The sequence below is a fragment of the Poecilia reticulata genome, chromosome 3, assembly GCF_904066995.2.
Source record: "Poecilia reticulata chromosome 3, P_reticulata-male-v2, whole genome shotgun sequence".
Classification (NCBI taxonomy): Eukaryota; Metazoa; Chordata; class Actinopteri; order Cyprinodontiformes; family Poeciliidae; genus Poecilia; species Poecilia reticulata.
In genome coordinates, this window is record NC_088832.1 from 15881065 (window position 1) to 15891756 (window position 10692).

Consider the following 10692-nt stretch of genomic DNA (forward strand, 5'->3'; position numbering starts at 1 on the left):
AGTGAACAAAACGATCTGTGTTCATGCATACCCAAAATGCTGCTCCTATAAAACCCTGTCAAGCATTTAGAAATCATCTGCATGGTTTACTAACCAGCACTGACTAATAGTCATCTTTAGAAACAGCTTTCCTCTCTTTTTTTGACTTAATGAACACACACCCTCATCTCTTAATGGTACTTGTTTTGGCATCTCTTGGGGATCCGTATGAGATTCGGGAAATAGTAATGTAGTAGTTAATGAAAGACTTTAACCAAACACCTTATTTTTGACCCTACAAAAATGTAACATAATCACTGAAAAGTCATACAATTGAACAATTAATATGCAAAATCCTTTTCTCAAAAACATAACTCACACTACTCCTTTGAAAAGGTAGCAGTACATGCAGTATTAGTTGGATTTGACATTGAATCTTTGCTGCTTTTTACTGGGTAAACAAATATGTGGAAGATGACGCATCTGCACAAACATGGAAAAATACTGTGAACACTGGGCTGCTTTGGATCTGAGAGGAGAGCAACCAAACAATTCAGCTATCAAAGCTGGCAGCTAAACTGAAGTTTCGATTAAAAAAAATGCAAAGCTAGCCGTTTCTTTTAAGTTTTTTTTGATTTTAGTGAATCCCCAATTGTTCAAAAATTGCAACTCCACTCACTATGTTACTTTAAGGCCTGTGCTGTTAAATCAGCCGGTACTTTGCTGTTAGCTGAAATACAGTTAAACCTCAGAATATTTGTATCTTGCAAACTGGAATGTGGAAATGAGAAAGTTTAGATAACCTGTTCACTACTGTCTGCTAAAATGTGCACATAGTTGTTATCTTAATACAGGTGTTAGTCCTGTATGATCAGACTGCTAAAAGCATTATGGTTAAAAAACATTAAAAAAAACATTTTTCAAAACTGTTGGTAACAACATAAGTCACAGACTCTGCTGTGTGAAGGGGCTCATTGATGTGATTTTCCAACGGATTACCGGATACCTTGCTGGCTTCGATTGCAATGTTTTTATAATTCAGATTATATCTGAGTGTGGTCAGGTACCTCATGGTTCTCATTTTGGACCAGTACTTTTAAGAAGATATTTAGCAAACACTACAGGATGTCTTATCATCTATATGCTGATGATATCCAGCTGTTCTATTAACTCTACAGAGTTCATCTACTCGTCGTCCTTAATCAAATGGTTGGCCACCATCAACCAGTGGTTAATCAATAATTATTGGCACTTTAACTTGAATAAGATCAAAACCCTGCAGTGCTCTAGCGATGATAAAGAAGCAGGTCTTTTACGCTGCCCTTTGTGGCTTTGTCTGTTGTAAATAATCACAGTCATTTTCAATTGAACAATGTTCATAACAATTAAGAAAAAACAACTTTTAATGTAATTTTCATGAAAGGAGAAATCTTCACGTCGTTGTCCTTAGGGCCACTGGCAGCGCTCATACTTACTTTACTGTCCTTAAGCTTGCAATTAAGAAAAACATGCCCAAAAACACTGGTTTCCGCCTGAACTTTACATAATTCAGGAAAAGTACTGTAACAACCTATTAGCTACGAAGTTTTTCTGTATAGTTTCATATAACATCTGCTTAATGACGCATACAAAGCATGTGTAGGGAACCAAAAAAAAAAAAAAGATGAGCCCCACGAACTGAAAGTTTAGCAACTTCTGTACATGTGTAATAGTATGTATTCATACCAAACATTTCAGGTACAGCCTTTTTGGTGTGTACCAAACAAATGTAGCGTTATTTTATGCCTTAAGACCTTAAATTATCATAATTTACAAAATCATGCAAAGTTGGCACTTTTAATGGACTTTTAATGCAACTTTTAAAGCAACTTTGCATTAAAAGTGTCATTATTTACTGAATGACACTTCATGACAACAGTCATAAACATTTATAAAGACTTCTTTATGTTCATGACAGATGTTATGTCATGTTTTTGACAGTGTCATGTCAGTCTTATGCACACCCCTTCAAATAAAGTGTTACCCAGTTTGTCAGTACATATACTTTTCATCAGCAGTAAGCATAAATCTTGCTCTGCACTTAACTGAATTACTCCAACAACTTCTAGCTGAATGGTAACATCACCGAAAAAAAAAAAAAAAATCAGCAAAAATCCAAATCCAGAAGTTGGCAGAACTGAACCAGTCCAAAACGCCGGAAAACAATGTGAGATGTGGCAACATACTGCTACTGTTGTGACAGTCTCTGACCACAGGGATTTTCCCAACAGGTGCACTCTTATGTGTCTGAATATCAAAGCAACTCCATCTAAACTTGTTTGTTTCTGAATGTTTGCACAGTCTTATTAGAAATTCCTCAACAACAATATATCCTTTTAAGTGTTTTTTTATTCATCAAGTCAGTTGTTTATATTAACTTATCCTTTATTATTAAAATAATAATAATAATAAAAAAATCTCCCATCTGTTCTACAGTAGCCACTTTTTTCTTTGTTTGTTGTGGTAGAACTGTTGTCTTACAATTCTGTTATGGTTTGATTTGCCCCTAGGCAAGGCACTTAACTCCAATCTGACTACCAACATGCATGTGTATGAATGTGCAAAGTGCTTTGGGTCCGTATGACTTAAAATTGTGTAAATTCACTGTACAACATACGGAAGCTTTATCCAGAAATGTATTGCGTTCAACAGGAAAGTATGATGAGGTTTGAGTCACTTGGAGGATGTTGTTGATTGCCACTTTTGAGATTGTAGTTGAAATGATTGAAAGAAGTTGAAAAAGCATATTATTAATAATGCAGAAACAATGAGAATAAAGTTTTCATGTCAAAATAAAATATAAATTATGCATTGTGTAAATGAGCTATTAACTGTATACTGTAGAATAAGATTTTAAAACAAAGTTATTCTTTCTCTTTTAGTAAATAAATATCCTGTTGATGCACAATTAGCAGGTAGGCTATCAAAATTAAAACCAAACCTGCTTGAAAAGAACACAGCAATTTCAACATTCCAACTTTTCTTTAAGATATTTCAATTTTTTCCCCAAATATTTAAGCACAAATACTAAATATTTGTGATTAAATATCACAATAAATTGGAATATTAAAGCAGATGGGTTTTGTTAAAAATCCATTCAAAAAATTTATTTTTGAATTAAACAGAATTATTTGTAATTAATATGTTAACTTTTATTTTTGAAATTACCCAGCCACTATATTGTTGATATTTGCAACTTTAATCTTTTACAAAAAAACAACAACTTCTTCATAAAAAGGTGACCGGCTAATACATAATATACAGTGTTTTGAAAAGTTTCTCCCCTTACAGATTTCTTCTGCTTTTATTCAGCAAGCAAATTTTAATAGCAAAGTAAACAGAAGTTGATGGAGACAAATATGCGTTCTGGTTTCATTTGTAATCTAATGGAGGGGTCTTCAGGACACTTTTTGATTAAATTTCATTGTTTTGTCTTTTTTTTTTAATTTACCATTATTTTACCAGGTCAGTTGATTGAAAACAAATTCTCATTTTCAACAACGACTTCACCACTGCTTTGAGAGGCTCTGCTTCATTCTGTCCAATAGGATCTACTTAAATGATTTCTTGATTCTGCAGCTGGGGAATATTTTCACTTAGGGCAGTGTTGGTTTGGATAGTTGCTTTTCCAGCTTATAAATTAAATGTGTCATTTTGAAATTGGTCTTTGTATCTAATTAGTTTTTTTTTTTTTATAAAAATGTTTGATTGATAATCTCAATGTGACAGTAAAGTAAAAACAGAACAGATGTGCAAAGGGGAAAATGCTTTTTAGCAGCACTACGTGTAAGCAGCATAGATTCCATAGACATGTTTACTAACTACAGGGTTCTCCTTTCTTTTGAGCAAAAAGCTCATAAAATGAAACAATAAAAAAAAAAAAAACTATTTCCAAATGAATGAACAAAATCACATCTAAATCAACAAAACATTGATGCATCACTTTAGCTACATCATAATAAAGTGTAAAACCACCCACAGTGGCAAACGTTTCACTTTGAAACAAAAAGGAAACCAAGGGAGCATTTTTTTTTTTTATTGAGCTTCTTAAGGGAATCATGTCCTAAACACTGCCAGGAATCTAGAGTCATTTGAATGTGAGCGTACTTACAATTCTTAGCCGTCCACCGGGAGGAGGAGTCACATGTCCACTCCTGGATTACTGGAAGTTGTGGTAATAAGCTTTCAGTGTAAAACAGCAGCAGGTTTGGGACTTAACCCTGTCTCCATGGCAATTGCTGCATTGATGACAAATTTGCTGTTTCAATAAACAAAATGACAAAGAATGTGCCTTGCCAAGTGTTGTCTTTTAGCAATAAAAATCACCTCGTATGCAACACACACAGGGGGGGCATTTTAACCCACCGCGTTTGCAGTCTGATGGATCCGACTTCAACCCAGCAAAGTACTTGAGTAGACACTGCAAATCGTGAAATGTTTATTTGCAAGGCTACCTGCACCATACAGCTCCTTTCTCCCGAGGATGAGTCATCCGCCGGCTACATACGCTATGTTTGAGGTGGGCTTTGGATGAGCTCCTTGAGGAGAATGTAGAGGGGCAAAGAAACACTGCTGAGACATCACAGACATACTGATTTTCTGTCACATTGTTTCACAACAGGAGACATTACCTGGTAAAGGAAACTTACCCGTCCACCCCCCCTCCACGATCACCACCCGCACAAGGCCCTGTCAGCTGTGTATTGATAATGGGAGCGAGGTATTTGCAGTCACATCTGTCTCTATATGTATTGCAGAGTCAGATGCAGGTGGAGGTGTAAACAAAAGTGTTACAATCTGTGTTTTTCAGTATAGTTATTTTGGGATTTTCTGTGTTTAGTCCTGTTTCCCTGAGTCTGTGTTGTCCTGTCAGCCCTTGATTGTTCCCAGGTGTGTCTCCTTTTCTTGATTACCCCGTGTGTATTTTAGTCCACCTGTTGTCTCTGTCTCTTGTCAGATCCTCATCGTACGTCTAACGTCTCTTGTCAGTCAGTCAGTTTCCTCAGTAGAACTGTGTAGTCTGAGGTTGCTTGTTTCAGTCTTCGGTCTTTATGTCAGTTGCTACCGGTATTAGCTGTGTGCTAATTTGCTGCCGTGTTGCCTGATCCTGGACTGTGAGCTCTTTCATTAAATTCATCATCTTCATCCTACCTGGCTCTCTGCGTTCATTCTCACCACTACCAACCACACCCCTTGGCAAAATGAAATTACATCTGAGGTTGTAAAAACTATGCATGTAAGAAACGGAGCTGCACTTTCTGAATAATTGGGCAGCGATAGTGCCATTCATTTCACTCCTTGAACATTTTGTACCTTAGTGTTAAGTATTGAACTTTTTTGGATATAACCGTGGAGGTTTTTTTTTTTTTTAACCAATAAAGGGGCAATTTGAACTTGCCAGAGGAAATTTAAAGTTATTTTCTTTATTTTGGTTATAATCTGCAAAGGACAAGTTTCCTTGGATACAGTGGTGTGAAGAAGTGTTTGCCACCTTCCTGTTTTCCTATTTTCTTTGCATGTTCATCACACTTCAGTGTTTCAGATCATGAAACCAATTTAAACGTTAAAGACAACACAAGTAAACAAAAAAAAGCAGTTTTTAAATGCTTATTAATGGAGAAAAAAAATCCAAACATGAAAAAACGATTGCTGCCCCGTTAAAACTTAACCTCAGTTCACCGTCTCTGGCCGCACCCAAGTCTGATTACTGCCACACATGTTTTCAATCAAGACATCATTTAAAGACAAAGTGAAGTACACAAAAAAATCTTCAAAAGCTAGACATTAAGCCAAATCTAAAGAAATTTAGCAACAACTGATAAAGAAAGCAATCCAGATCTGTCAAGAGTAGGTTACAAAGACATTTCTGATGCTTTTTGACACCACTGAACCACAGTGAGAGCCGATATCCACACAGGGAGAAAACGTGGAACAATGGAGAATCTTCACAGGAGTGGCCGGTCGACCAAAATTACCCTAAGAGCAAAGCAACGACTCAAGAGGTCACAAAAGACCCCAAACAGCATCCAAAGAACTCCAGGCCTCACTTGCATCAAATAAAGTCAGAGGCCTTTCCTCCACCATAATAAAGAGACTGGGCAAAAATGTCCTGCATGACAGAGATCTATTCCATCTGATGTAATACACCGTTCCCAGTCAAAACCAATCAACCAACCAATCTTTATTGCTTCTAAAAGCAGACCAGGCTCTAAAAATACCGAGCGGTTTCAAAGATCTTCTGATTATTAAGTCACCATCAGCGGACACTCCCCCGTTACTTACCAACAATAGTTGCTGGAGAACACAAGTGTTTTGTTGTATCAGCAGCACATTCTCCCAGCAACTTCACTTCAAGAAGAACTCTTAGGAAAGAAACTGTCCATACACAACATGATTTACCAACAGACTTTGACAGAAGGAAAGTTTTGTTCCTAATGTTCGTTGCCAATCTGCAGGTAAAAATCCTCCCACAGTCCTAACCCAATGATCAGGAAGAGCGAGGCAGATGTCACTCTCACATTACGATGTGATGTGGGGTGTCCCATCATTTTCAGAAAACAAAAAAAGAAAAAGTTAACTCGTAGAAGCGCACACAGGGTTGGCCCAGCCCTTCTGAAATGATAGGAGCAGGGACTGCGCACAGCGTAAAAAAGCTCAAGCCCCTGCCTGAGATTGCTTTGGGTTGTCATTCAGAAATCACTTGCTGCATGGATGGTTGCACAGGAAGCTCTACTTCTGCTTCTGGATCTGACTCGGGGTCAAAGATGTATTGTACAATTGCGCGTCTGTCTGCCATCATTTTCGCATGTATAAAATGTAAACACTCAGTTGGGGGAGTGGCCAACAGCAGCTTATTTGCATAATTGTGACAGCTCATTCTTAAAGGAGCACAAAACAGGCAGAACTGACCAGGTGAAGTTTCATAATGTGAGAACGATTTTTTTCAAAAGAAAAAAAAAATGCAATGAAGATGTTTTGTGTAGCCCACAGACCTATCCTAATTCGTTCAAAGAAGCATAATAGGTCTCCTTTAACATCATCAGTTATCAAATAGGGGTACGAAATGTCCCCCTGATGGGTACAAACTGACACACGGTTGGTACAAAATGTGCCTGAGTAGACAGCAGCAATTGGTACTGAAGAATTTGGGTCCAAGACAACCAAAACTGCAAATGTGCAAAATGACCAGCAGTCTGAAGGACAATCTTACACCAGACTCGAGTACATAGACAGGAAATGTTTTGTTTACAGGCACAGGGGCGACTTAAGGTGTGTCCCTGGGCAAGGTGCTTGTGTGAACATGGCTATTGTGCAAAGTGCTTTGAGTGGCCAGACCGCTGTGAAGAGCGCTGTATAAATATATTTACCTTTACAAAATTGTTGAATAAAGTTGTGAAGGAGCATACTGACTCAGAGCCTGCAGAGATGTCTTGCACATTATGTTGCTGACATTCCCTGTTTACTCAATCAGCCTTACAGAAGTACCTGATTTTTTTCCCCCACAGACAAAAGCAGGTGCACTTCTTAAAATACTTTAAATATATAAAAAAAAGCAAATACACAATTTAGCCTAAAATTAGAATAAACAAGCATATCAATGCATTTTATAAATGTCTAAAACCGAGTAAGAAAACACAAGCCAGCACAGTTTCTAAAAATGAAAGCACTCTGACTAATCAGCTAATTGTGTCTGCACTCATTTAAATCCAAAGCTGGAAGGGCTTACCTTGACCAGAGTCACTACCTTTAAACTGCTTTTCGAACTGAAGTATCTCTCAGAGCGTGAGCTGTTGCTGCAGGTTGGTGGACAACTAAGCTAAACTTGCTTTATAATTTTTATTCCTTTACCTCTCAGAGTGGTGGGATTTACTGATACAAATGTTGGTGGTGCAGACAACAATCCTCACGGCTCTGTTTTACATGCCAAACCAGGGTGGATACCTTGGATTTCCATAAACCTCTTTTAGATATTTGCATTGAGAATCACGGGACAGGATGACAGGAAGAGGCAGCTCCACTGTGACTTGAAATTGTTTTATTTTTTTATTATTTTTTTCCTTCTGGTGCTTGATTGTTTTGAGGGAAAGATCTGCAAGTTATTCAACATGTGCCTAAAATGTCTAAAATCATTTCTCGTTTTAGTCGTGCAAAACATATCTGAAAAAGGTATTTTATAGCATAATTTATCATTTAGAATTTACTTGCAATGACATAAACCATAATTAATCTTTCCCAGGTTCACAAATAACTCCTGACTTACAACAGGTGTGACAGAAACCAACAATGCCTGTAGTTGCAAAGGGAACACAGAGTACTAGTAGTCGGCTCTCCACCAGTTTGTTCTCCTCTGACGTATCGCTTTATGATATCAGGTCATCTTATTAGAAAGAGGATGAAAAGTTCACAGCCACACCGCAGGGAAAAGAAGGAACACCGTGGAAAAGATCATGAAGTATGCTCTTATTTGTCAAACTGAAAAAGGCTGCTTGCAGATGCCGGAATCCTGAAAACGTCAGGAGTTTTAATTTAGGTCAATTCCCAAGGTTTCCTTAATCAGAGAAGTAAGGAATCATGCATCAGTGGTCTGTGTGTGTTAGCAGGCTTTAAGTTTTTTTTTTTTTTTTTAATATGTCCAGCTTTTTTTTTTTTTGTTTGGCTGCCATCACTCATCCATGTCTGTGCATGCAGGTATGCATCCTGAGAAGCAAAAAGATAAAAAGACATGTTACATTTTCTTCAGTCATAAAATACTGAAAAACTTGTACCAAATTTAGGCTTAAGTGTCATTAAAGTTACTTTAATCTGTCTAACGAAACCAAAAAATACACACAAAACACAAAAATAGAACAAATAACTTTGTGACGCATTTTCACTGGAGTGTTTTTTTTTGTTGTTGTCGTTTTGCTTTTCATTTTTAACTAACAAATGACAACACATAGCATATAACGTCTCTCAGGGAGCCGAGATAAAACAATGGGTCCGATTTGATCTGAGATTCTACCTGCAGTTGCTAAGCAACACCCACCTCCAACCCCTCGACCCGTCCCATTGGTCAGCAAGAAAAACGCACACTGTGCCCTATTGGCTGGGAGAAAGTTAATAAACTTTAGCCAGGACCTGCCTCCCTGTGTACGCACACACTCCCTCCCCTTTGTCTCTTTCGCTCCCCCTCTCTGACACACACACACACAATGAAGAGATTCTTGTGAATGAGAGCATGAGAGGGTGTCAGTGCTTGCGCAATACAGTGCTGATATATGCATTGAGCTCCTGAGCTAAAAATAAAGATCACACTGAACGCTGTGCCACTGAAAGTTGCAAGACTGAATTCAAAGTGACAAGTCTAGTTCTCTCCAGACGGAGCAATGAGGTCCCACCCTCATAATAGATCCACAAGGTATTTTTTTTTTTTTTTTTGGTTTTCCTTTTTGAGCTTGCTTTTAAGTTTAGAATCCTGACAGGAGCCCGTTCCCAGCGATTCACCGCGTTTGATCAGGCTAAAAATGCAACACAAGACAGCCCAAAAATAACTTGAGAATGCAGCTTTGAAAAAAAAAAAAAAAAAAAAAAAGGCATTCAGCAGCAGTTCCCGGGCTTTATTGTTTAAGGCTGTCCCACACAGCCCATTAAAGAACCACAAGTACATTCATATTAACTACGCTGTGAGTGCCAGACTCATAATTTTCGACACAAATTTCTAGGAATTTACAGACATTTAGCCAATTTCTTTTTTTCTTTTGACTCTTTCTAATGTTGAACAACTAAAAATTAATTCTCTGAAAAGAAAACTTGGTTTTACCGCAAGTAAATAGTTTAATAACTTACTTTTGGGAGATTGGTGATAATTACAGTGAAGCTAATCTGATCCACCGGCAAAGGTCTAAAAATCAACTGCTGTCCTCTTTTACTCTCCAGACAGAGGTTTAACAGACAGATCCACCCAAAGGGTCATGTCTGCACATTTGACATTAACGGTAGTCACTTCACTGTTTAGAAACATTTGAGACTGATCTGAGAAACAGTCCAATACTGGTCAATGCATAAAATCAGTATCGGCCAAAATCAGAATCAGCAGGTCGAGACTTTTTAAAGATCGGTAATCGGCAATTGGCCAGAAAACTGCAAACGGTGCACCCTTATTAATAACTGTTATTTTTAAAAGTCATGATTAAAATAATTTACTTTTTAGATTTAAATTTACTCAACGTGGAAAAGTCCACTTGGTACGTGGTGCGAGTCTGACAAGCCGCTTAACAAGTTCAAAAATCAAGTTTCATCAACCATCAGGATACAAAGAAAGGTATGTCTTTTAAAAATCAGCTTAGTGCCCAATTCATCACGTGAAAGCAGCTCATGACAACTATGTTCCTACATGTAAGGAATGCATTTGTTTTTTTGGCTACTACAGAATGGAAAGCAATGATTTTTATGCTGCAATTTATATTTCAGCCTTTTATAGTTTTTCCAAGTACCAGGGCATTTGTTTCATTAGTTCTTAATTCACTTTTCTTAAGGTATAATTTAGGTAAACAAAAGAGTCAACTGTTTGCGTTGCCAGAAAACCCTTGCCAGACATGCATTTGGTATTCTGTGAAGAGGAAACAAAAGCACAAGGCTACTAGATGTAACTCCCTTCACGCTTTGGAAAAAAACAATTTCACTTTAATATATACA

General features: G+C 37.5%; 2 protein-coding genes across 2 annotated transcripts in view; both read right to left on the minus strand.

The window, feature by feature from the left end:
- The window catches only part of LOC103462393 (ferritin, heavy subunit), a 201145-nt gene that overhangs the window by 50727 nt on the left and 139726 nt on the right, over positions 1–10692 (minus strand). The window lies entirely within an intron of this gene.
- Positions 1–10692, minus strand: part of LOC103462394 (large ribosomal subunit protein P2-like) — a 106487-nt gene that overhangs the window by 46835 nt on the left and 48960 nt on the right. The gene's annotated exons all lie outside the window — the stretch shown is intronic.